We start from the raw sequence: 27,742 nt of genomic DNA on the forward strand, positions 1-27,742 counted from the left end.
TTCTAAGCACAAGCAGCTCTACCTGTGTATCTCAAGTTCGGAAATCACCTGAGATGTTCTAAGCACAAGCAGCTCTACCTTCGTATCTCAAGCGCGAGAGCATGTCTTGAGATGTTCTAAGCACAAGCAGCTCTATCTGCATATCTTAAGCGCGACAGAATTTCCTGAGGTGTTCTAAGCACAAGCAACGCTACGTGCGTATCTCAAGTTCGAGAGCATCGCCTGAGATGTTCTAAGCACAAGCAGCTCTACCTGAGAATCTCAAGCTTGAGAGCATCGCCTGAGATGTTCTAAGCACAAGCAGCTCTACATGTGTATCTTAAGTTCAAGAGCATCACCTGAGCTGTTTGAAGCACAAGCAGCTCTACCTGTGTATCTCTAGCGCGAGAGCATCACCTGAGATGTTCTAAGCACAAGCAGCTCTACCTGCATTTCTCAAGTTCGAGAGCATCGTATGAGATGTTCTAAGCACAAGCAGCTCTACCTGTGTATCTCAAGTTCGAGAGCATCACCTGAGATGTTCTAAGCACAAGCAGCTCTACTTGTTTATCTCAAGCGCGAGAGCATCACCTGAGATGTTCTAAGCACAAGCAGCTCCACCTGCGTATCCCAAGTTCGAGAGCATCACCTGAGATGTTCTAAGCGCAAGAAGCTCTACCTGGGTATCTCAAATTCGAGAGCATCACCTGAGATGTTCTAAGCACATGCAGCTCTACTTGCGTATCTCAAGCACGAGAGCATCACCTGAGATGTTCTAAGCATAAGCAGCTCTACTTGTTTATCTCAAGTTCGAGAGCATCGCCTGAGATGTTCTAAGGACACGCAGCTCTACTTGTGTATCTCAAGCACGAGAGCATCACCTGAGATGTTCTAAGCATAAGCAGCTCTACTTGTTTATCTCAAGTTCGAGAGCATCGCCTGAGATGTTCTAAGGACACGCAGCTCTACTTGTGTATCTCAAGCACGAGAGCATCACCTGAGATGTTCTAAGCATAAGCAGCTCTACTTGTTTATCTCAAGTTCGAGAGCATCACCTGAGATGTTCTAAGCATAAGCAGCTCTACTTGTTTATCTCAAGTTCGAGAGCATCACCTGAGATGTTCTAAGGACACGCAGCTGTATCTATGCATTACCAATAAAGAAGGCCCACAGAATGACTGAGGCTTGCCTGAATTGCTCCAAAGACATGCTGCTTTATCTACACATCACTAACGAAGAAAACCCTTAGCAAGCCCAAGAGCAGCAACTCATGCATTCTAAAAACATGTAGCTCTATATAATTATCCCAAGTGGATCGCGTGAAGTATTCCAAGGACAAGAAGGTCTGCCTGTGCATCGCCGCAAGGCAGATAGAACTGCTTGGAATATTCCAAGGAAAAAGGCAGTCCACCTGAGCACCCCCTAAAATTAAGACAGATAGCACGCTTGAGAATTTTGCCTCAGGTGTTCAGAGGAGACGCAGTTTTATCTATGAATCCCTAACAAAGAAGACCTCCTCACAAGCCCAAGAAAAGAGTCTAAGCTGTATCAATACCAAGCCAAAACAAAACGCGACTCCCAATAACTTCACTCCTCTCCAGTCACACCTGACCACTAGCACCACAAAGGAAGACAAATTGGTAGGGGTGGGAAAACCAAATGCATACACAATACAAGCAGGCTGCACCATGGTGTGCAGAAATACCACTCCCTGAGACCCTTTCCTACCCTGTGAATGCTTCACTGTCTGCCATTGACTCGCTGTAAGTAAGCCACTGTCTCGCCCACAAATGGATCCACGTAAAGGTCCACAGATACCTCAGCCGGGAATCAAACAGTACGCAGTGACTTCAAGATGGTGGATGAAAGATCATGATAGAATAGAGCAGGTAAGGCTGGCATTGCAGACACTGGGCTTCATCTCAATGAGGGGGCCAAGGCAGTCACAAGAAGGAGTGATCAAAGGGCAGAAGGAAATAAATATGCGGGCTTGGAAGTGGAGCACCTTAGAGATGGTAGTTAGGTTAATGAGAAATCCCAAGATCATCCCTCAACAGCCTCTGAAGCTACTAAAAAGAAACCATGTGGCTTCACATTTACATACAGACAGGCATACCAGACACCTTTTGCAGTAACTCAGTGCTACTACTGTGGCCCTTATTATGAGGTGGCTTGAGGGTTAACCCTGGGGAGGATACAAGGGCTGCCCTGGGGAAGGGGAAAAGGTATGGGACAACTGGGGTATATACCGGGGGTATTGAACAGGAAGGGGTGGGGGCGATGGGAGATGGGGGGGGGGGTTGATGTTGTTGTATGATATCAGTGGGGGCTTGGGATTTTTGGCAGTCACATCAAATATGTCTTTATTTGCTGCCAATGTCATGTATTTCATGCTGCCCCTCTTACTACCATGTATATTGAACAGTTGCTTAGACAACTATCTTCACTGTACAATGAGCACAGTTTAATAACAAGTTTTTTTTTAAAACCCTGGGAAGGATTCTAATCTGGGCAATTCTGTGTGTGTGGGTGTTCCTGTACTGGGGATTACTGGTGTGGGAACAACAAGGCTGTACCACCTCTTCCTAGAGCACAGAAACATGGCTCAGCAAAGACTGCACACTCACAAACCAAAGCCATCCCACTTGACTTTGGCAACATCAAAAAAAATCGAATTAGCAAAATTAAAGAAGGCCTAAAAGCCGTCCATATAAGAAAATCACTAATAATAACCCACATCATAGACCAGCCGCGTCCGACAGTGGGAGTAAATGCAGGGCATTGACGTGGGGAGGGGGAGGGGCAGGGTGGGGAGTAATAATGTATGGATTACGGAGCTTCCCAGGTAAGTAAACATTTAAATAAATAAAACGAATTTCGTTGAGTACACTGCATCCCAAAATGCGATGCAGTGCGCACAACGAAATTCGTTTTATTTATTTAAATGTTTACTTACCTGTAAAACTCCGTAATCCATACATTACTACCCCCCACCCTGCCCCCTCCCACTTCCCACGCCACCGCCCTGCATTTACTCCCACTGCCGGCCGCGGCTGTCATAGACTACACCAGGGACGACCCTAAATCCCTGCTGGTAAGATGTCACCTCCCTCCAACTTGCATTTATTCCTTCCTCTTAATATAGAACACCACCCAGCAATTCAAAATGTAATGAAGTCTTACTCAATACAGTATCCAAGAATTATCGGAACCATCCCAGTGTATGCATTTTAGCAGACATCATATGGTTTGACAAGAAGAATCTAAGAGCAAGACAAGGGGTTGTATACCCATACGACCTTTCACATGAGCTCCTCACATCCAACACTGTGGCATCCCTCAGTGGTTCATTATGTCTCCTCTTTTATTTAACAGCTACCTAATCCCCTAAATACGTCTTTCAACCTGACCTGTTACCACTATGCAGATGACACACAAATCAATCTGAAAATGGCTAGCCCAGAAGATCTCTACACTTAAAATTTGGTCACTGTCTTTGCGCCATAAATGCATGGATGATAAGTAATTACCTTAAGCTCAACGCTGCAAAGACAGAGATCATGTGGCATAAATACCAGCATACAGCCATAAAGCCCCAAACACTGAAGGTACTTCGAACAACATAAGAAGTGAGAAACCTAAGGATAAGTATGGATTCAGACCTATCCTTGATAACACATCAACAAGGTCAGAAAAAGCACATTCTACAGAATGAAAACAAACCGTGTGTTGCATCTCTCCATACTTTGAATGCAACCAATGATTATAAACTATTCTCACACTCGTAATCTCCAAGCTTGATTATACCAACACCCGAAACCTCTGTATCCCCAGTTTTATTATAAGCTAAACACAACTTTTTCCGAAATGCTTCAGCAAGGCTCCTTCTCCTCCTTCACCCAAGAGAGCGCATGACTCCAGGCCTGCCATCACTCCATTGGCTACCTATAGAGAAGATCAATGTTTAAGGCGCTCTGCATTGTCTACAGAGGAAAGGGGACACTTTGCCTAGGAGTTAAATTCAAGCAATAGGAAGAAAATAAACCCTGCACTCCAGACTTGCACCATCAATCATCATACCACCTGACTATTTTAAGGAATCCGTAGAAGGCAGAACTTTCTTGGTAACAACTGCCAACCTCTGGAACTCACTACCTGCAAAGAGTCAATAAATTCAAGAGCACACGCTCTTCAGAAGAGAGGTGAAAAGTGCTGCTTATTAGATAACATCTAGAGTTGTGTATGCATAATCAATGCAAATACATCCCCACATGAGGCACACCGGGTAAAGAATGATTCATTAGTTGGTCATCCAAAATGTAGAATTTATTAGGACAACGTTCATCGTGGAAATGAAGTTGATATTATGTTCATATCAGTCCAATATTTTTGGTATACATGTCCAAGATAAGGAACAATCAAAATAGGCAACTCCAATGCATTTTGGGCGGGCCCTTTCTCAAGGAGTGCTGTAAAGAAGACAGGAAAGGGTAAAGATCGGGATCTGGAAAACGCGATGAGAACATGAAATAAATTAAGGTGTCGATCAATGGGTGTGTGAGTGCGATTTAAAAAAACTTGGGGGTGTGCGAAGGGTAGTGTCTAATGGTGAGCTAAAGGCGGTATGTGCACTTAAAGCTAAGCGGGCGTGAGTGGCGGGCTCTGGAATCAAGGGTGCAGGAAATGACTTACTTCTACTTCGATGTAACGTTGCGCGTTACTGACGAGTTCTGGAACGTGCAGAGAACGCTATGGGGAGGTGGCCGGGGAACCGGTGAAGAAAGCTGGAGGTGGGGAAATCGAAAATGGACTGTGGATAGAGGGGGCTGAGTGTTAACCATGGCGAAGCCATGTTGGAGTGGTGAAACGGGGATGAAATAGGCCAAGTGTTGGTCAAATCATGAAAAGAAGGATCAAGTTAAAAAAGTGCAAAAGAGGCAGTAAGAGGCAATGTAAAGTGGTCACTCAATTATAAGTAGCAACTATATTCAAATCGATCATTGAGGCCGAAAGGCTTCTGTGTCTGTAGACGGAACATCCTTTCCAATTCTCTTTTTAAGAGCAGTTTGTTGTTATCGGTTCCTTCTTACTTGCTGACAATCTCGAGGATGATGAATTGCAGTTGGGCGATGGTATGGCGAGCTTCGAAAAAATGTGTCGCAATATTAGATTTCTCATTTTTGAGTCTGATGTTGGATTTGTGCTCATTCAAACGTGTCTTGATTTTTCTTTCTGTTTTGCCAACATATAGTTTGCCGCAAGGGCATTTCAAGGCATATATCAAATTGGAGGAGTCGCATGTGGCATTAACTTGAAGTTTGATGGCGTTGCCTTTCATGGGATGACAGATGGTATTACCTTTTATGATGCAGTTACAATGGCTACAATTGAGGCAGGGCTGAGTGCCTTTGTAGAGTTTGGCAACGATGGTAGGATTAGACAATATTTCTTTAATATTCTTGCTTCTTGTGTGAGCAAACAAGGGGGGAGTTTTGAACACATCTCCAAAATCGGGTTCGATTTGAAGAATTGGCCAATGTTTGAGTATGATCTTTTTGTAAGTTGTGCTTGCTGTAGAATATTTGGAAACAAGAACGATACGTTGTTGTTCTTTAATAGGTTTCTTGGTGAGAGCCTCTTGTCTGGTTATTTGTGCCACTCGGGTTTGTGCCTCAGTTAGAATCTGTGCTGGGTACCCTCTGTCGAGGAATCGGTTGTGCATTTCATTCATGCGAGTCTTCATGGTGTGTTCATCTGAAACTAAGCGTTTGACACGTAACAGTTGGGAGAACGGCAGGTGTCTTTTTAGCGACTCTTGATGATAACTATTATAATGTAATGTGTTGTTGCGATCAGTAATTTTTCTATGAAGATCAGTTGTGAGACCATTTTGGGTGATTTTTATGTTGACATCCAGAAATGTAATTTCAGTGTCACTGACCTGCCATGTCAATTTGATCCGTTCGTCCTTAGAATTGAGATGGTGAAGAGATTGTTCTAGAGATTCTTTGGAGTCCGTCCAGACGATGAATAAATCGTCGATGTATCTGACGTACAGTTTTATTTTTTCATGGAAGTTGGTGTTACCATATATATGTATTTTCTCAAAATTCTCCATATAGATGTTGGCATATGTGGGGGCAGCGCAATTTCCCATCGCCATTCCGGAAAGCTGGAGGAACCATTCACTGTTGACTTGAAAATAGCTATGATATAAAGTGTATACCATTAGTTCCATAAGGAAAGATTGCATGGAAACGTCAATGTCACTGTTTAGTAGAGCTTGCTCAATGGCTTCAATGCCTCCCTGGTGGGGGATGGATGTGTATAGGGAGTTAACATCAGCTGTGCACAGTATGTATTGGTTATTGTCATCGACTTGAATGTTAGCCAATTTAAGCAAGAATTCGGTTGTGTCGATGACAATAACCAATACATACTGTGCACAGCTGATGTTAACTCCCTATACACATCCATCCCCCACCAGGGAGGCATTGAATCCATTGAGCAAGCTCTACTAAACAGTGACATTGACGTTTCCATGCAATCTTTCCTTATGGAACTAATGGTATACACTTTATATCATAGCTATTTTCAAGTCAACAGTGAATGGTTCCTCCAGCTTTCCGGAATGGCGATGGGAAATTGCGCTGCCCCCACATATGCCAACATCTATATGGAGAATTTTGAGAAAATACATATATATGGTAACACCAACTTCCATGAAAAAATAAAACTGTACGTCAGATACATCGACGATTTATTCATCGTCTGGACGGACTCCAAAGAATCTCTAGAACAATCTCTTCACCATCTCAATTCTAAGGACGAACGGATCAAATTGACATGGCAGATCAGTGACACTGAAATTACATTTCTGGATGTCAACATAAAAATCACCCAAAATGGTCTCACAACTGATCTTCATAGAAAAATTACTGATCGCAACAACACATTACATTATAATAGTTATCATCAAGAGTCGCTAAAAAGACACCTGCCGTTCTCCCAACTTTTACGTGTCAAACGCATAGTTTCAGATGAACACACCATGAAGACTCGCATGAATGAAATGCACAACCGATTCCTCGACAGAGGGTACCCAGCACAGATTCTAACTGCGGCACAAACCCGAGTGGCACAAATAACCAGACAAGAGGCTCTCACCAAGAAACCTATTAAAGAACAACAACGTATCGTTCTTGTTTCCAAATATTCTACAGCAAGCACAACTTACAAAAAGATCATACTCAAACATTGGCCAATTCTTCAAATCGAACCCGATTTTGGAGATGTGTTCAAAACTCCCCCCTTGTTTGCTCACACAAGAAGCAAGAATATTAAAGAAATATTGTCTAATCCTACCATCGTTGCCAAACTCTACAAAGGCACTCAGCCCTGCCTCAATTGTAGCCATTGTAACTGCATCATAAAAGGTAATACCATCTGTCATCCCATGAAAGGCAACGCCATCAAACTTCAAGTTAATGCCACATGCGACTCCTCCAATTTGATATATGCCTTGAAATGCCCTTGCGGCAAACTATATGTTGGCAAAACAGAAAGAAAAATCAAGACACGTTTGAATGAGCACAAATCCAACATCAGACTCAAAAATGAGAAATCTAATATTGCGACACATTTTTTCGAAGCTCGCCATACCATCGCCCAACTGCAATTCATCATCCTCGAGATTGTCAGCAAGAAAGAAGGAACCGATAACAACAAACTGCTCTTAAAAAGAGAATTGGAATGGATGTTCCGTCTACAGACACAGAAGCCTTTCGGCCTCAATGATCGATTTGAATATAGTTGCTACTTATAATTGAGTGACCACTTTACATTGCCTCTTACTGCCTCTTTTGCACTTTTTTAACTTGATCCTTCTTTTCATGATTTGACCAACACTTGGCCTATTTCATCCCCGTTTCACCACTCCAACATGGCTTCGCCATGGTTAACACTCAGCCCCCTCTATCCACAGTCCGTTTTCGATTTCCCCACCTCCAGCTTTCTTCACCGGTTCCCCGGCCACCTCCCCATAGCGTTCTCGGCACGTTCCAGAACTCGTCAGTAACGCGCAACGTTACATCGAAGTAGAAGTAAGTCATTTCCTGCACCCTTGATTCCAGAGCCCGCCACTCATGCCCGCTTAGCTTTAAGTGCAAATACTGCCTTTAGCTCACCATTAGACACTACCCTTCGCACACCCCCAAGTTTTTTTAAATCGCACTCACACACCCATTGATCGACACCTTAATTTATTTCATGTTCTCATCGCGTTTTCCAGATCCCGATCTTTACCCTTTCCTGTCTTCTTTACAGCACTCCTTGAGAAAGGGCCCCGCCCAAAATGCATTGGAGTTGCCTATTTTGATTGTTCCTTATCTTGGACATGTATACCAAAAATATTGGACTGATATGAACATAATATCAACTTCATTTCCACGATGAACGTTGTCCTAATAAATTCTACATTTTGGATGTCCAACTAATGAATCATTCTTTACCCGGTGTGCCTCATGTGGGGATGTATTTGCATTGATTATGCATACACAACTCTAGATATTTTCTATTCGTGTTTTGGACGGAGACACTGCCCACGAGTGCACCCAAAAATATCTTCTAACCCAACTTTAAACTGTTTCACACTTGCTGTGCACCACCCGTCACCCTTAGCTTATTAGATAACTACATTATTTCACAACCCACAGATAAAACCCAGTTTAATAATACACCTTCAAAGCCCACAGTTATTTTTATGGTTTCATACAGTGCAAATATGTCCTCAGGGCATAAGAGTGCTTTAGATGAGCACCAGATATATTACACGTTTTTTTCTTCAGGTATGGAGATATTACATTATTCGCCCAGAATAACAGGATTTTAAGCCGAGACCTGGATTCAACCCTGGGTCTGAATTCCAAAGTCGGCAGCTCGAGGCACATGGCCTCATCTCCTCGTATTGAACAGCACAACAACACACTCCTTTCTTTATCCAGGTAAGCTGTGATGGGCTGACATATGTAGTGTCTAGGTTGAATATAGTGATGCCAATTCAAATATCACCATCATGGCCCACAATTCTACAGCTATAATCACAACCAGCTGTTTGACAGTCGACTGTATTTCATTCAGGCTGCATAATAATTCCTGTATGCTGCTTGACCCTCTTACACTCACATACGACAAAACTGCAACAGGTCATATTCATTATCCAGTGCAGTACCAGTCATCAACCATAAACTGATTACCAGCTGACCACCAATGGAACAAGCATGTGATCTACCACATGCCACTGGCCAACTGAGCGCTTCACTTTAAACCATAACTACATATTTTGACAGTGTATTTTGCATCTCAAAATGACATTCAGATATGGGGGTGATGGTAACAGAGCCCAACTCAGCAAATCTCGCCACAATTACTCTCTCTCCAACCAAGCCTACTCAGGATATCAAACTTTTAAACAAGATATCTCAGATTGGACAACACTCTGCAGTGACCAGCTAAGTGGAGTATGATCAAAAGAAATACAAAAATGGCACCTGCAGATCAGCTCAAACCTACCAGCTTACTGAAAACTATAAACTGTGCGCCTGTCTCTCACATTTCTTCATCCATTACACTTCTAAGTGCTGCTTCACATACATAATACCCACCTACTTGGTCCTCACCAACTAGGGTTGCCAACTCTCCCAGAGACAAATACCAGCCATTCGTTCAAGTTTTAATTTTTTGCAAAGGCCCATACATGATACTTAAGTAGGACTATATATCAAATCATCGTATTCACTTTTGACACTGCTTTTCTGCTTTTGTGTATGGATCATTAGGGCAGCTCTGGAACACATTTTAAAGTGTTTTCTTCTTATGTTTACTGTTTTAACTATTCAGAAAAGGGGGTGGTGATGAACAGAGTGTCTGAATTAAGCAGAGCACTCTTACCCAGTCCAAAGATCAGGGCTTGATCCATCACCCTTTTTTTAGCTCACTGCACCATCCCAGCTCAGAACCTGGCTACATGCAAATTAGTCTGACCCTGGCCCAGTGCATCATGGGAACAGGGCAGACCAACCTACCAAGCCAATTCTTATACTGGGAAGGAAACAAGCTTCCGGGGACCGGTTTCTGGCATTTCAGCCGTCTTCGGCCCGGCTTGCTTGAATCCTGATGGTGCAATGAGCAAGGGACTCACATCTGAGTATATCCTTCCACGCTTATGGTGGACAAAAACGATTCAGAAAAGGGGGTGGTGATGAACAGAGTGTCTGAATTAAGCAGACCACTCTTACCCAGTCCAAAGATCAGGGCTTGATCCATCACCCTTTTTTTTAGCTCACTGCACCATCCCAGCTCAGAACCTGGCTACATGCAAATTAGTCTGACCCTGGCCCAGTGCATCATGGGAACAGGGCAGACCAACCTACCAAGCCAATTCTTATACTGGGAAGGAAACAAGCTTCCGGGGACCGGTTTCTGGCATTTCAGCCATCTTCGGCCCGGCTTGCTTGAATCCTGATGGTGCAATGAGCAAGGGACTCACATCTGAGTATACCCTTCCACGCTTATGGTGGACAAAAACGATTCAGAAAAGGGGGTGGTGATGAACAGAGTGTCTGAATTAAGCAGACCACTCTTACCCAGTCCAAAGATCAGGGCTTGATCCATCACCCTTTTTTAGCTCACTGCACCATCCCAGCTCAGAACCTGGCTACATGCAAATTAGTCTGACCCTGGCCCAGTGCATCATGGGAACAGGGCAGACCAACCTACCAAGCCAATTCTTATACTGGGAAGGAAACAAGCTTCCGGGGACCGGTTTCTGGCATTTCAGCCGTCTTCGGCCCGGCTTGCTTGAATCCTGATGGTGCAATGAGCAAGGGACTCACATCTGAGTATACCCTTCCACGCTTATGGTGGACAAAAACGATTCAGAAAAGGGGGTGGTGATGAACAAAGTGTCTGAATTAAGCAGACCACTCTTACCCAGTCCAAAGATCAGGGCTTGATCCATCACCCTTTTTTTAGCTCACTGCACCATCCCAGCTCAGAACCTGGCTACATGCAAATTAGTCTGACCCTGGCCCAGTGCATCATGGGAACAGGGCAGACCAACCTACCAAGCCAATTCTTATACTGGGAAGGAAACAAGCTTCCGGGGACCGGTTTCTGGCATTTCAGCCGTCTTCGGCCCGGCTTGCTTGAATCCTGATGGTGCAATGAGCAAGGGACTCACATCTGAGTATACCCTTCCACGCTTATGGTGGACAAAAACGATTCAGAAAGGTGGTCTGCTTAATTCAGACACTCTGTTCATCACCACCCCCTTTTCTGAATCGTTTTTGGCCACTATAGGTGTGGCAGGGTATACTCAGACATGAGTCCCTTGCTCACTGCTCCATCAGGATTCAAGCAAGCCGGGCCGACGAGGCTGAAATGCCAGAAACCGGTCCCCGGTAGCTTGTCTCCTTTCTGGTGAAGAATTGGCTTGGTAGTTTGGTCTGCCCTGTTCCCATGATGCACTGGGCCAGGGACAGACTAATTTGCATATAGCCAGGTTCTGAGCTGGGATGGGGCAGTGAGCTAAATAACGGTGATGGATCAAGCCCTGATCTTTGGACTGGGTAAGAGTGGTCTGCTTAATTCAGACACTCTGTTCATCACCACCCCCTTTTCTGAATCGTTTTTGGCCACTATAGGTGTGGCAGGGTATACTCAGACATGAGTCCCTTGCTCACTGCTCCATCAGGATTCAAGCAAGCCGGGCCGACGAGGCTGAAATGCCAGAAACCGGTCCCCGGTAGCTTGTCTCCTTTCTGGTGAAGAATTGGCTTGGTAGTTTGGTCTGCCCTGTTCCCATGATGCACTGGGCCAGGGACAGACTAATTTGCATATAGCCAGGTTCTGAGCTGGGATGGGGCAGTGAGCTAAATAACGGTGATGGATCAAGCCCTGATCTTTGGACTGGGTAAGAGTGGTCTGCTTAATTCAGACACTCTGTTCATCACCACCCCCTTTTCTGAATCGTTTTTGGCCACTATAGGTGTGGCAGGGTATACTCAGACATGAGTCCCTTGCTCACTGCTCCATCAGGATTCAAGCAAGCCGGGCCGACGAGGCTGAAATGCCAGAAACCGGTCCCCGGTAGCTTGTCTCCTTTCTGGTGAAGAATTGGCTTGGTAGTTTGGTCTGCCCTGTTCCCATGATGCACTGGGCCAGGGACAGACTAATTTGCATATAGCCAGGTTCTGAGCTGGGAAGGGGCAGTGAGCTAAATAACGGTGATGGATCAAGCCCTGATCTTTGGACTGGGTAAGAGTGGTCTGCTTAATTCAGACACTCTGTTCATCACCACCCCCTTTTCTGTACTGTTTTAACTAAGCCCTGATAAGAAAAATACTGGCTTTAGGTGATTTTCATAATTTTTGTATCGGCTGGAACATTAAAATACTGGTTACGCCTCTAAAAAATGATGCAAAAACAAAGACAAAACTAACCCTGGGCAAAGCACTACACTACGCTCACGTAGTTTGCGAAGTTTGCGCAACTTCACACTTCGAAAACTGCACAGAGCACAGCGCGAACACACGTGGCCTAGAGTAGCGTAGTGCAGTGGTCGTTTTTTGCTTGCTAGCAGTCCTCAACGTCAAGTTGGCGACTGTGAGCAAGCAAAATTACATCCTGGCGAGACTTTTTCCTCGTTCGCGATCAGCAACATCAAGTTGCCGATCGCAAGCATGGAAAATACACCTCCTGGCGAGATTCTCAACGCGGGGAAGTCTGGTTTCTCATTGCGAGTGGTCGCGTATGCTCGCGACCGCTCGCGATGAGAAACTACCAGTCCGCGTTGAGAAAGCTGCCGCTCGAGTAAAAATCTCCTCGGCGGCATAAAACTACAGCTCGCACTGCGCAAGATGCCATTTTCAATGATTGCACAGTGCCGGTTGCTTGTTCACACTGTGCAATCATTGAAAACGGCATCTTGCACAGTGCGAACAGGGTACTACGCAGTTTGCGTAGTGCTACACGTAGTTCGCGTAGTGCGAAGTGCACTACGCGTAGCGCTACTCTGCGAACTACGCCCTGCCCTAGACAAAACCCTTTCAACCACACACCCTACACAGTTTAGTATACTGGCATTGTAGGTAAGCACTTCAGCACCCTACCAAGGGGGATATGCGCTATATGAATGTTGCAGTCTAATCCAATACAACCACCAACCCTTGAGTCTGCCCATGGAGGGGTCACAGCAGCCCTACCAGCTGTGACCCTCCCCCATGGGCATTTACCACCTGCTCAGAGCACGTTGCAAAGGTGAGCGCAAAAGGCCTCTGAATTGGGAGAAACCTGTGTTTTGACCAGGTAATGACATTTCTATCAGGTTAGTTCCCATTCTGAGGACTTCAACTCAGAATGCTTGGTGGTAGAGGTGGGCATACCGCCAGGAATCCCTAATTCTGGCCTTGATATCTACGACTCTTATCTTGGCAGTTGGTAATGAGGCCCGAGCGGCGGCCTGACACTGCTGCCTTGCCTACGTAAGCTGTGGTCCTGAGCCCTTCCTGGACATGGCGCCGCTGATTGGCTGCTCGACAGCTTCACGAATGCAGGTCGATATCCACCACAGCTGTTGCCCTCTCACTTACGTGCTCATTGATCAGCTGGTCAATCACCATGAGGGTCGCACGAACATGGTCGTCAACCAGCTAATCAACATGAGGGGTTTTATGTACAAGTTTACCAACCACGTATCAGCACGAGGTATGCAAGGGGTGATACCACTCGCTGCCGGTCACCTCTGAAAGGGTTATAGTGCCCCCTGGTGGAAAGTCCAGTTGACCAGTTATAGTTTTGACTGGCTGCAGATGCTGGCACTTAGGTGAGTTGACGTCTGCTGAATGGCTAAGGAGAAAAGTCGAGTGGATTCCTCTTTCATTTTGGAGCTGGTCAGTGGTGCGTGATGGTGTCTAGTAGTAGTGTCCGTTTGTATAGTTTGTAGAAATTAAATGTGTTTTTTTCCTGCCAGAGACATGTAGACCATGCGTCCAGTACCCATATCTCACAACTGGTTCGAGGAGACACCACTTGGAACTGGATGTTAATGGGTGGTCGGTGGAGGGTGTAATGGAAAATTGTGCTCCTCCCCCTCAGAACGTGATGAGGGCCCCTGGCCCCTGAGCCATCTATCTCTCATAGATATTTATTGACCTTGGACTGAAGGGTGCCCCTTGCAGCGATGGGGGCACCCTCAATAATTGAGCCCCCACCTCCTCTTTTCCACCCCCATTCCGCACCAACCACCCTGCACCGGATGAAATCTACTCCGGGGAAAGGCGCATCGCAGCTCTCTGGCACAAGCCCAGATGGCGAGCTCCGGGCCATTCATGAAGAAAGAATGGCACACACAGGCGGCTTCTTGCAGAGCGGACCCAGGGTCCCGGGAGCTCGCTCTATTGTCCCCAGTCTGCAGGGCTCGCGATTGATGAAATGCGTGCACTCTGTGTACAGGCCGGATCCCTTAACAGGGTCAGGCCTGGCACACTGCTGCCTATTATACCAAGGGTGAGTGAGGAGGCGGCCGGCCCTAAGGCGAGGCACCTGCTGCATTCCTCCTCTCTGTAGAGGGGCGAGTAGGGGAGGGCCCGACCTTTTTCCTCCCAGAGCCGTTCCTTAACCCTTTCACTCGTCTCAATATGGCGGCACTCGGGACTTTCAGTCCTGTACAATGATATATTCACGTTTAACATTCATATAAAGTAACCCACAAACATCTGAACTATCGGTTAGCGACTAAATAATGCCAGGTCAAACAGAGGGATATTTGTCCTTTTTGTGGCCCACAGTTTATAAAGGTGTCGAGGCAGTGGAATCTTAAATCAAAGGGTAATCTCGCTTATGTAAATATCCGTTTATTTTATAGCACTTCATATATGCATTTAGCCGGTTTCTTGGCACTTTCAGTGTATGTTAGCTATCAGAATTCATCTAATGGAAGATTAAATAATTCGGCCAGGATCACACAATGTGGTTAAACATGGAAGTCAGCATTGTAACATAATATTCCAAAGTGAGTCATGTAGTTTCTTGGCCATATCTCCTACATATCTTGTTACAGGCGCCTATGTAAGTGGCCCTCAAAGTATAGACCTATGACAGCCCATGTCCTCCCAGAACTTGCAGGAGTCACATGGGGATAATGCAGGTTTGAGAGATCTGTGCTCAAAGCCCCTGTTTTAAAATCCAGATGGACTGTCTCAAACATGTAAACCTTACAAGTAGACCAATCGTGGACTATTAAATAGTGCAATGCAACACTTACTCTTAACATACTCGCTTCAACCCTTTATGGTTTAAAGAAAGAGTTAAAGCCGGGCCAACTAACTCCACAATTAATCCACAGCCTGGCTAGGCAGCCATCCCACCATCCTCCATCCCATCACCTATCAACCCAACCTGCGAAAATGAGATTGTGTTTATGAACCTCCAGAACTATGTAAACATCCTCATGTAATGTGATGTACAAGGCTGCGCAGTTGTCTTTTTCTGTTACTTTACTTAGCAGCTAATTCGGTTTCTGTGCCCAATCAAAAATGGTTGTCTACAGGAAGAAACTTCAAGCCTGACCCTGAAGGCAATATTCAAGCACATGACGGCTCCCTCCTTGGAGAAACGTAGTACCTGATTTAGATGTTGGCGGGACCGCAATGGAGTGGGCTTTTTTGGCAGTCTTCCCGCCCACCACCCTGGCAGTCCGCCAGCCCTGTACAAATGCTGGCTGGCAATGGGCAAGAAGACTGCCACGGTCCCGCTGACTCCACAAGAACTTCGCCCCTTGCCCATACGGCGGGATGGGCTGTAGGAGGCAGTGATGGGACTCCAGCAAGGATTCCCCAGTCGGGATTTGAATCTGGCTTGTTTCGGAGGGAATTCCGGCAGGAATCCCTCCTACTTCAAGTCAGCGGAAAGAGACAATAAAAAATAACCTTTTTTCAGGGTTCAGGATGCAGTTTCATCCTCTTCGCCTTAGTCCAGGTCCTCTCCTTGTTCTGCTGCACCTTGACCACGACCGACCGGCACCCCATTTTGATAGACCCAAAGATAGGTGTTCGTGGTGTGTGCAGGTATACATTACATGGTATGTGTATGTTCGTGTGGTTCAATAGAGAATGTACAAAGTATGTTCACAACATATATGTGTTTTACATAAAAAATAATTGTTACTTAGCTGTCTCCCCACCGCCACATTCGCACCCCCATCAGTCCTCTGCTAACTGGACACCGCCAGACCAACGCGAACATCCAGATCTGCTCGGTGGGACTACACTGTCGAAATGGCGATGGCGGTCTGCCCGCCAGCACAGTAGACTGCTGACGAGGCAGTCTTTTGTGTATCCCACACACATCTAAATATGGTAGTTGGAAAACCGTCAGCTCGGCAGAGATCTCAATCCCACCGCTGCGGTGGGGCAGCGGTAGGGCCGCCAAGATCTGGAGCCTTTAGAGTCTGAGCCAGAAGACAATAGATGGCTGTCTACAAGGAGAAGCTTTAAGCCTGGTCTTGAAGGCACAAGACACATGATGGCGTCATCCTCCGAATACCTTCAAGTCTATTATCCCTAAAAGCACCCTTTTCCCCATTTCCAGTTTTACCCTTTATTCAATATTCCAATTTTGAGACACTTTTATCATTACAATTATCTTTTTAATTATACGTCATCTGAACATTCAATGTCTTCGCTCCTTTAAAATAATTTTTGTTTCGGCCTCACATTTCTGGAGGGTTACCTTGCTGCTCTGGCCAATATACCACATATGAGTCAAGGTTGTCTTTAAAAAGGAATAATAATGCTGAAATGCGATTGATACGTGAAGTTAGTGTAACAGCAAGTAACAAGTAATGATGCTGGAGAGTTGCCCCTTAATGGTGCAGTGACTGTCCTAAGTCCAGGTACGACGAAGAGCAGCTGGTCATTTGGTGAATTCTTGGGTGTCAGTGACTGCAACCGCCTGCAAGGAGATGTCTGTGGAGTACATGGTACCCCCTTTCTCCCCTCCATGGGGCTTCCATGTTAGGAGGCACACTGACAGTGCGCCACCTTTTAGATTGTGCACTGTCAGTGTGCCTCCTGAGAGCTTCTTTGACTCTGCAAGCGCGTCTGTCATAAGGCACGGGCGCAGCGGCAATAGGATTCTCTCATTTGCAGGGGGCATTAGCCCATGCAAATGAGGGAATGCCCCCTGAAGATAGCGCTGGCGCTTTATGTCCACTAGCATTATCGGTATTATAGAAGGGGCCACACAAACGTCTGTGACCCCTTCCGTAATACCAAAGTGCCCTGGGGGCGCCAAAATGGGCGCACAAGCCTGTTGCCCCCTCTGGGCACTTATGTAATATGGCCCCTGGAGGGTTGCAAGGTATCAGTATCATTCCATGACTGACAGCCTCAGCACAGGGCAGCCTTCTCAAAAAGAAGCTGTGGAGTGAGTGAATCAAGCACCAGAGATATGTCTTATGGAAGGCGATGGTGAACGGGGTTGTCCCGGAGATTCCCCGTATTCGTGCTTCACCACACTTATTGCCGAGACATGTGATGCCCAGACTGCCTGCAGCTCAGGTAAACATTGAAGTACATCACATGCACTGCTGGCAGCTCTTTGTCAAACAACAAAGCAAACACTTCATTCTGTGTTTCATTATGAGTGAAAACAAATATCAAAGCCAGTAATGATAGGTGTGGAGGGAAGGGGGCAAGCTAACTTGGGATCTCTCACCACCGCAGATACGACCGATAACAGCACCATAACCAACACGAATGCCATCAATACTTGCACCACTAATACAAGCACCACTCATAAGACCAGCACAGCCACAGGCAACTCAGTGGAGCTACTGCCGGAACAAGCAATATATGATCAAACCCATCTCTAAATAGATTCACATCACCTCCTCCTTCGACTACAGCTTAAGGGATTAGTGATCATCTTTTATCCACCAGTCCACAAACTGTCCACAAACATCCCTATTAATCTGCTTCCTGGCTAAAGTCCACAAAAGAGCACTTCACAGATCAATACTCTGTCTATTCTATCTCAAGCAAGCCATGACTTACCTTGTGGTCTACTAAACACCTGTTGGCTGGCTAAACGTGTGCAAGAAATTGACCACATCATACCAGGTTGCAGACTTGACTTAATGTTTATAACCGAAACGTGGTTAAAGGAATGCGTCGCTTATGCCCTGGCCTGGTGCTTGCCATTTCTCAGGGTTATGACTTTCCTCACATAGATAGGCTGGACCGGCCCAGCTGGCGATATCGCTGTCCTTTTCAAAAATTCTATCAATATTTCTGTCTTCTCCAGGTATCTTCACATTCTCTACAATTTCTCACACTTAACAGTTTAATCCTTCCCACCTTCAATATTCAAGCTATACTGGTCTTTAGAGAGGGGTAAGAAAACCATTTTATGGCAGCCCTTGTAATATAGAGGGAATCAAAGGTAGTTGGCAAAGTGGGTGGATGTTAGATGCCATATTTTAGAGGGCTAAAGGGAAGTTGCGAGTGGAGAGTTAAGTCAGTAAAAGATAAGCTGTATTATTATAGAGGTGATAAGGGTTTCGAAGACAGAGCAGTAGTTAGATGGAGAGTATGGGGGCGTAAGTGAATTGTTTTAGGCAAGGGTAGACTACTGTTGATTTGAAACAATTTGGATAGTATTTGCTGAGGCGAGAGTAGTTGCCCAAAGCTTTGCAGAACAAGACTGGATAAGTGGGACGGGGCGTGGCTAACAGCATGGCCGGGTAGGACGCACCGCGCCGAAGCTCCCGCCGTGCTGCCACAATATCCGGCTTTTTAATGATGACCCAGGACACCTAACACTTCAATCGGGCACTGAAACCCTCCCGTAACCTGCGGGACTGCTCGACGGGCAGAGACGGGCCCGAAATCCATCTGATATCCCGACTTCTGCGGGAGGATCGCGGAGCGCTCATCCGGAGGCAAGATGGCGCCCGCGGCGACGGAGCCCTGATTGACCGGAGTGGAGCCGCTGGTGAGGACCGGAGAAAGAAGAGAACCTGCAGGCAGCGGCCCGCGCCCGGGACGGGGGCGTGGGGCTGACTCTGGGGGCCCGGTGATAGCCGCTGCGGCAATACGGGACGGGTCGCCCTGTACCAATATGGCGGATGCCGCACCTGAGCCCTGATCTGCCGGCGAGAGGACGCTGCAGTGCTCCGGAGGCCGTTGAGGAGCGGCGGGACACCTGAGGCACAGGTCAGGAAAGAAAGACAGAGAGGCTGTGAACCCGGCGGGAGTGCTCACGACACCTTGTGGCAGACCCCCTTTACCAAGATGGCGGCCCGGGAATCAAATTCCTGATCATCTGAGTGTGCTTACCCCCATAGCTCCGGCGGGGATGAGAAGTCATCGGCTGGCGATACACATGCACACCGGTGGAGTTGGTTGGGGGTGCCTCACCTAGCTTGGACACGCACGCCCTGGTGGGGGACTCTTCCCCTCCCCCCTCCTCTGGAGGCGATCCTCTGGTGCGCCGGCGCCTGCCCCGGGACATCCGCTTTGAGAGGTAGCAGTTGCCGCGCTAACAGGGACCTGCACTGCCACCAGCGCGAAATCGGGCAGGACAGGAAGACTGGCCCTGACATCCACTCGGCCAAACCGCCCCTGGGGGAAGTAATATCCGGCGCGGGAGAGGGGCAGCAGGGGGCAGTGGAGGCAAGTGTGGCCCAAGGCCTTACACCCCCAGCTGACACCACGCGAAGAGAGGAGAGACACGGCGTGGGACCCCTGGGGCATTGTGTGCCCTTGACGGAGGAGGGGGGAAACCCCGAAGACACACACGGCCATGGGCAAGAGAGACACGCTCCCCAAAACCCAGAAGCTAGGGCCTATGGACAACTTTGCGGCGCCGAGACACCAGGGGGAGTCGCTTCCGGCGACGCCTGGGACTCAGTCCAACACTGCCATGCTGATGGAGGCCATCCAGGCCTCCAGGACGGATATCCAGGAGTCACGGGCGGCGCTGGAGGTCAAAATAGGGGAAGTGGGCTCGGAAGTGACATTGCTTCGACAAGATTTTCGCAAGCTGTCCGACAGAGTGACGGCGACTGAAACGAGGATTGGTGACACCGAGGAGTCGGTTTCCTCCCTGAAGAGAGACATGGCGGAACTGCAAGCCTCCCACCGTCAGCTGATGTGGAAAGTAGACGACGCCGAAAACAGGGCGAGGCGCAACAGCCTCCGCTTTGTGGGAATTAGGGAAGGAATCGAGGGGACGAGTATGGGGTCATTCCTCCCCAAATGGCTGACAGAGACTTTCCCTGATGCGCAGTTCTCCCCGTGCTTTATTATCGAACGAGCGCATAGGGCCCTCCTGGCCAAGCCGCTTGAAGGGGCGAGACCGAGGCCGGTCATCGCCCGATTCCTGAACTTCGCTGACAGGGACTTGATACTGCGAGAGGCACGAAAAATGGGCGAGATCCGGCTGGAAAACACGACGATAATGATCTTCCCTGACTATAGTCAAGAGGTGCAGAAGCAACGCCGCTCGTTCGACGCAGTAAAGGCGAAACTGAGAACTCTGAATATCTCATACATGCTCCTCTTCCCTGCAAAACTTAAGGTACTGTATAAGGACAAGTCAATATTCTTCCCTCACCCGGATGATGCGTGGCAGTGGCTTGAGGAGCGTCCCATCCTCAACAGTAGAGAGACCGCTGGAAGAGAAGAGCTAGACAGATAAGTGAGGCAGAGGTCTCAATGGGAACAACCAAAGCCCCAGAGGAACAAGGCACGGAGGGTGAAGAAACTGACCCAGGCCACTCCGTACCGGAACCAGGGATCAAGAGACATGAGGCGCGAGAGGGCGGCATCGACGGGAGATGACCCTGTGCCGGGCTCCAGATTCAGCTGCCTCCGGAATGATGTCCGGTCAGAAGGGGACGAGGAGGAAACCCTGGGAAATCATACATCTGGTGAAGAGGATGAAGGAGGGGGGCCGGGCTCGGCTCACCCTCTGGTGGAGGCGATTCACCGTTTGGAACATGAATCTTTGGGGCAGATCAGTGCCTCTGTGATGGACACGCAAGACTCGCATTCTTGAGAGGTGCACCTGGACAGTGGTGAAGGCAGCACATCTTAGGGACACACGCAAGTTGACACCCCCTTTCTGTTCTTTGTAATTCTTAATGTTTTCTGAAGGGTGGGATGTGTGGGTGGGCGACAGGCCTACTCCTGCGGATAGTCTGGTCCTGTCTACGGGTGCGACTGGATGGGGAGGGAGGCGGGGAGGGGTGAGGGGAGGGGGATTTTCAAGTTGACTCAGGTTGTAGTTTCTGTTTGGCTCCTCGATTGGAAAGGGAAAGAGACGGGGAGTGGGGTGGGAGAATAGGTCTCCAAGTTAGTTTGGGTGGGAGACCAGGGGGGGATGGCTGGGGGGGACACAAGTTTACCGAAGTCATGCAGCGACACGAACTGAACCCACACACCGCTTGTTCACGCCAGGGCCGGGCCGCACGCAGTTACCACGTCACACAATGGCAAGTACCGCAGTCACTCAACGGGAGGGAAATAGGAGACTAACCATCCTTACTTGGAATGTTAATGGTCTGGGCTCAAAAATAAAAAGAGGCCTAGTAAACGCTTACATTAAAAGGATGGACCCAGACATTGCCTTCCTGCAAGAAACACACCTCAAGGGTACTCTATGCGCCTTTATAGCTAGAGGGAGACACAGGGTTTTAGCGCATGCGGGATATACCTCGGACTCTAGAGGGGTGGCAGTCCTTGTTAAAAAAAACGCTCCATTCTGCATTACCCGCACTTGGCTTGATACACAAGGGACATATGCTGGAGTGCAGGGCACCTGGAACAGACGCACTTACACGCTAGTCTCGGTTTATGCACCTCCTAAACTACAGCCCCGTACACTCACAGCGCTTACACAGATACTCCTAGACACCTCTGATACGATACAAGTGGTAGGGGGAGACTTCAACGATGTCATGCACCCCGGATGCGACAGATCTGGTGCTGTATCTAGAATGGGACACCAGACCGCCCTCTATAATCGAATGTCTGCCGTAGGACTGACAAACATCTGGAGGTGGCTTCACCCGACGCAGCAGGCATACTCGTACTACTCCGGGGCGCACAAGGTGTTCTCGCGACTCGACTACATCTTCATGTCTCGCCAATACCTGAGGGCAGACGACACGGCAGAATACAAGGCCAGGGGCATATCGGATCACTCGCCGCTGTAGGCGAAAGTAGGGCGGGCCTGGGGTGGGAACACGGGATCTTGGCGTCTGGCGGCCTGGGATCTGCAAAACGCGACTATACTTAGAGGCATCCGGGCTGACATTAAGGTATATTTGGTGGAAAATGAGGGCACGGTAGACTCCAATGTTACTCTGTGGGAAGCCCTGAAGCCGGTACTTAGAGACAGGATAAATTCTAGGCTGGGTGAAGAAAGGCGGAGAAGCCAGGCAGAGGTGGCCACCCTAGAACAGGACGTCCTAAGGAGGGAAAGGGTCTATCAGGCCCAAAAAAACGCCGAGACCCTCAGAAAGCTTCTAGATGCGCAGAAACACTATAGGGACCTTGCAACCAACGAAGCTAGGACCCAGTCCCTTGCCACCCTCCACAGGCATTACGATGTGGGGGACAAATCGGGGAAGCTCCTGGCATGGCTAAGCAGGAAGGAGCGGGCGGCGAGATGGATTGATAGTCTCGAAGCCATAGATGGCGCTACTGTTAACACTGATGCGGGAATAGCCGAAACTTTTGCCACGCATTTTGAAACATTCTATGCAGCCCGTGAACTTGCCACCCAAGAGGAGACACTACAATATTTAGAGGACACAGTCCTACCGACCATCCCCCCGAATCTATGGCAGCCCTAGAGGCGGATATAACCGTAGATGACGTCACTGAGGCTATAGCCAGATTGAGACCGGGCAAAACACCGGGCCCCAATGGCTTCCCGGCAGAGTTCTTTAAGCGAACGACAGACCTCCTGTCACGCCGCCTGCGAGACCTTTTTAATGATGCGTTTAAGGAGGGAGAGTTACCTCCCGACCTAGCGAGGGCCACGATTGTCCCGGTCTATAAAGAGGGCAAGCCCAGAGAGAGTTGCGTCTCATACCGACCCATCTCCCTACTGAACACAGAAGTGAAACTGCTAGCAACCATATTGGCGGCCCGTTTGAGAGCAGTTATTACAGGTCTGGTTCATCTTGACCAATCGGGCTTCCTGCCAGATAGAGCCACTAAATTAAACCTTAGAAGAACCCATAACTGGCTGCAAGAAGTACGGGACCGCAGTGACCCACATTGGTTCCTCTCCCTGGATGCCGAAAAGGCGTTCGACGCGGTGCACTGGCCTTTCCTCTTTGCAGTTTTAGGTAAGTTCGGTTTTGGGCCGAATTTTATTCGATGGGTCCGACTCCTTTACACTGCCCCGAGAGCCAGGGTACGGGTAAACGGGACCCTATTGCGCGAGTTTCGGATTCAAAGAGGCACGCGGCAGGGGTGCCCATTGTCCCCTCTCCTGTTCACGCTCACAATAGAGGTACTTGCTGCCAGGATCCGGCAAAACGCTGACATTCGCGGCTTTACGAGTAGCGACGCGGCCACGATCCCAGAAAAAATCTCGCTTTACGCAGATGATGTCCTGCTGTACATAACCGAACCAGAAGTCTCGATCCCGGAGCTCTTCCGAGAAATTGAAAGTTACGGAGGAATGGCTGGACACAAAATAAACTGGCACAAATCAGTACTTTATGACCCTGGCGGTCGCGACAGATGGGGGTGTCTACCGGACAACCTACTGACTACCACCGAGGGCTTCCAATATCTCGGGATATTTATCACGGTGAATGAGACCCTCTCCTTCGATAGAAACCTAGAACGGGTCATACTCATCTCGGTGGCAGATATGAACCGATGGCGACTGCTCCCACTGACACTCCTCGGCAGAGCGCCATGTATAAAATGGTCACATTGCCGAAATTTCTTTAACGCTAACAAAACGAATACTATCCGATACCGGCGTCGGTCTTCCACAGGATCCACGCGGATCTGCGCTCCTTCCTGTGGCTAGGAAAGCATGGCAGGGTGGCCCTGTCCACGCTACAGAGGCACCAATACAGTGGTGGTCAACAAAAAGAAAACGGTAACTGTTTCTATTTGAGCGCACAGCATGTAAAGGGATAGCACAATGCAAGTAAGTGAGGGTGGTGCTCTAGGTGTTGCTAGTCGGTTACCACGACAAGATCAAAGGGCTAAAGCTAGCTCAATAAGCAATCATTAACACCGAGCAACTCAGAGTCCAAAAATTTATTCCACAGTAATGTTATTTTTATTCTTTGTTCTTGAAGTGTTTCAATTCACATCTTCATAGAAAACATCATTGAATGGTTTCTTCAAATTATAAGCAGCCACAGTAATGTTATTTTTATTCTTTGTTCTTAAAGTGTTTCAATTCAGATCTTCATAGAAAACATCATTGAATGGTTTCTTCAAATTATAAGCAGCCAACACGTGTTTCGTCTGGTCGTCTATGACCTTAGACTTCCTCAGGGCTGCAACCCAAACAAAGTATGACAACTATTAAAATTTGTTAAACCATCATAATTCATGGTAAAAAACATTATTCACTAAAAGTCAAGAGGAAAAGATTTCCCGAGTAGTAGTAGTGCCCAGATAAAGATATGAATAATAGTGTAAAGCTTATCACCAAGTAGACTCTTGAATCACCAAAGTGTAAAATCATTGTTGGGGCAAAAATATGGCCTCCACACACTGTAGTCATATTAGATCTATTGCACCATTACTGTTGTAGGTAATGAAAATTAGGGTGAAAAGTTGCAACCTTATAGCAAGACTTGCATACCTATACGCCTCTACGACACTCAATTCAGTTTAGAGAATTAATCTTCCAGATTCCTAGTCTTCATAATAGTCAATGTGAACATAGTATCACCTGTGTAGTATTCTATAATCAAGAGGAGATATTCGTATTCAGTACTCTGATTTAATTTACATATCGATCATTAAAAAACATGATATGTGTTATTGAGTCATATTATATGTTGTAATGCTCTTTTCTCTAATTATCGCATATTGTTATAGTGTGTATATATAGTAGCATTCACACTCCTAAATAGTGATAGACCAACGAGCCAGAAGTAGGATTCACCTAACAGAGTATAAAATGTTCCACAGTTCTGTAAATAATATCTCAAGGTGCCAGATAGCGTTACCTAAAAAAATGAATATCCCTTATTTATTGCATTGGTTTTTCTATATTATTTACCAATGTACAAAGTTGTATATGGTGCATTCTTACCTCGCAAAGGTATGCACAAGCTTCGTAACGTTTTATCTCCGTTTCCAACGTCCTAGTGTTGTGTCATCTAAAACAAACTAACATATTCCCCTTGTTAAGGCCTTTATTCTACCTCTAATATATACTAGTACGCTAGTTTGTACGTGGTTAGTATTATTCTCACCTCATAAAAAGTATGCTCGTGCTTCGGATCGTATATCTTGTTGTTCGCGTCCTAGTATCGTGCCATATTAGAATTCTTCAATATATATATATACGAGGTCTCGCGTCGCCATCTTAGTAAAGTGCACAACTCTCGCTAGTTCTCAAATGTTAATTAAGGTTGATCTTCGAGCCTTATTGTTGATATTATAGTATAATTTAATTTTTAAAGTAAGATAGTTATGTGCTATGTAAGTGTTAGTATTAAAGAGTCCATTATGCTCCTCGAGTCTGATAGTAAGAATAGCGTCGAAAGTCACCCATATTAGTGAAAAACGGCACCATTAAAGAGGTCGCCATATTGTCGTGGTTACTGATTAGATCAGCACCATATAATACAATGTAATGCTCCGAGTATATACCGGATTCTAGTTATCACACCTATTGCGTATTTGTTGTAAATGCAAATATCTCAATTTACAAAAAAACGCCATGATATTTTAAATAAATATTGCTTATCAGGTTAGTGACAGCGTAGTCTAAATTTATTTCTTTTTTTCTTTTGGTTATAATTGCGAGAGCGAAATAAGGTAAAAAAGATGGTTGGAGATACTTAATTTTTCAGTAATATTAGTTATCCGAATTGCGTGTTGCGAGGCATACTAGTAGTTCATCCTGCAACCTGGTTGCTTCAGATAAGTTAATGGAGTATTCTGCAAGATTGCAGAGAATTGAGATAGGAGATAGAGGATTACTCATAATTACTTTGTATAGTAAATCTCTAAGGTACAGATAATGAAAATCATGTATAGATGTTATTCAGGTACAGAAAATGAAAATCATGTGTAAGTATTATCCAAGGTATACATTACAACATTCTCATACAGTTAACATATATCCTATGAAAAAGTTATTTATACAGTGCCAATACATTCAATACAGTCATCTTATTAATTCTATACATTTATAAACTGTTTATTCATTCCCTAAATAGAATTCATATTCATGGTCTACAATTAGACCTCTTTCTACCGCTTTAAGTTTGATTAGCCAAGTTACTTCCTTCCTCCTAAGGGAGAGAGTCCTATTACCTCCACGGGGATCTGAATCAACGTGATCTATGCCATGATAAGTAAAGGTATGTCTGGTGTTATCCTGTGAGTTTCTTATCAAGTGTGCCGCGGTTGGGTAGCGGGTGTCTCCTTGTTTGATTGCTCTAAAGTGCTCTGCCATCCTATCTTTGAGCCTCCTCTTAGTGCTCCCAACATAAATCAGTCCGCAGTCACATACTAAAACATAGACAACAAAAGTTGTGTCACAATTAATGAACACGTCAATATTGTGATCACCTGTGCCATTGTAGTTAAATTTAACTACTTTTCTTTTTGCCCATCTGCAAGATGAGCACTTTCCACATTTATGAAAGCCTTTTTGTCTTGACAACCAATCTTTACGTACATATTTCTTGGGGTAGCTTGGGCTAAGTATATTAGCCAATGTCAGCCCTTTCTTATACGTTAATGATGGGAATCTAGTGATGTATGGTTTTACATCCTGGTCTAACATTAGTAGATACCAATGTCTTTTGAGAATCGAGTACAGTTTATTACTCTCAGTGCTGTAATGAGTAATCATTCTCACTTTAGATTCAGTATCCTCTTTTGTCACTTTAGGCTTCGCTTTTAGAGTATCCTTTCGTTTAAGTTTGATAGCTTTAGAAACAGCACTATCTATCACTTTTCTCTCGTATCCTCTCCTCAAAAATCTCATTGAGATATCTCGAAGATTCTTATCAAAATCCTGATCTAGAGAGCAATTACGCCTGGCTCTCACCATTTCTCCATATGGTATTGTTTTAAGTTGGTTACTCGGGTGACAGCTTTTGGCGTGAAGTACAGAGTTACAACTAGTCGGTTTTCTATACATCCGACTCCTAAGATGACCTTCTTCAACGAATAGCTCAATATCTAAAAAGGTGATAGTGTTGTAATCATATTGAGTTGTAAATTTAAGGTTATAACAGTTATCATTAAGATAATCAAAAAATCCTTTTAGTTGTTCAATGGATCCTGTCCAAATTAGGAGACAATCGTCGATGAATCGACCCCAGTAATGTATATACTGGATCCATTCTCTATTGCTCTGGCCCCAGATTCGCTCCGCCTCGTACCACCCCATAAAGAGGTTAGCAAAAGACGGAGCAAATCTGGCTCCCATCGCTGTCCCAATGAGTTGTCTATACCATGCACCATCA

Source organism: Lissotriton helveticus, chromosome 1_1 (genome assembly GCF_964261635.1).
Source record: "Lissotriton helveticus chromosome 1_1, aLisHel1.1, whole genome shotgun sequence".
Taxonomy (NCBI): Eukaryota; Metazoa; Chordata; class Amphibia; order Caudata; family Salamandridae; genus Lissotriton; species Lissotriton helveticus.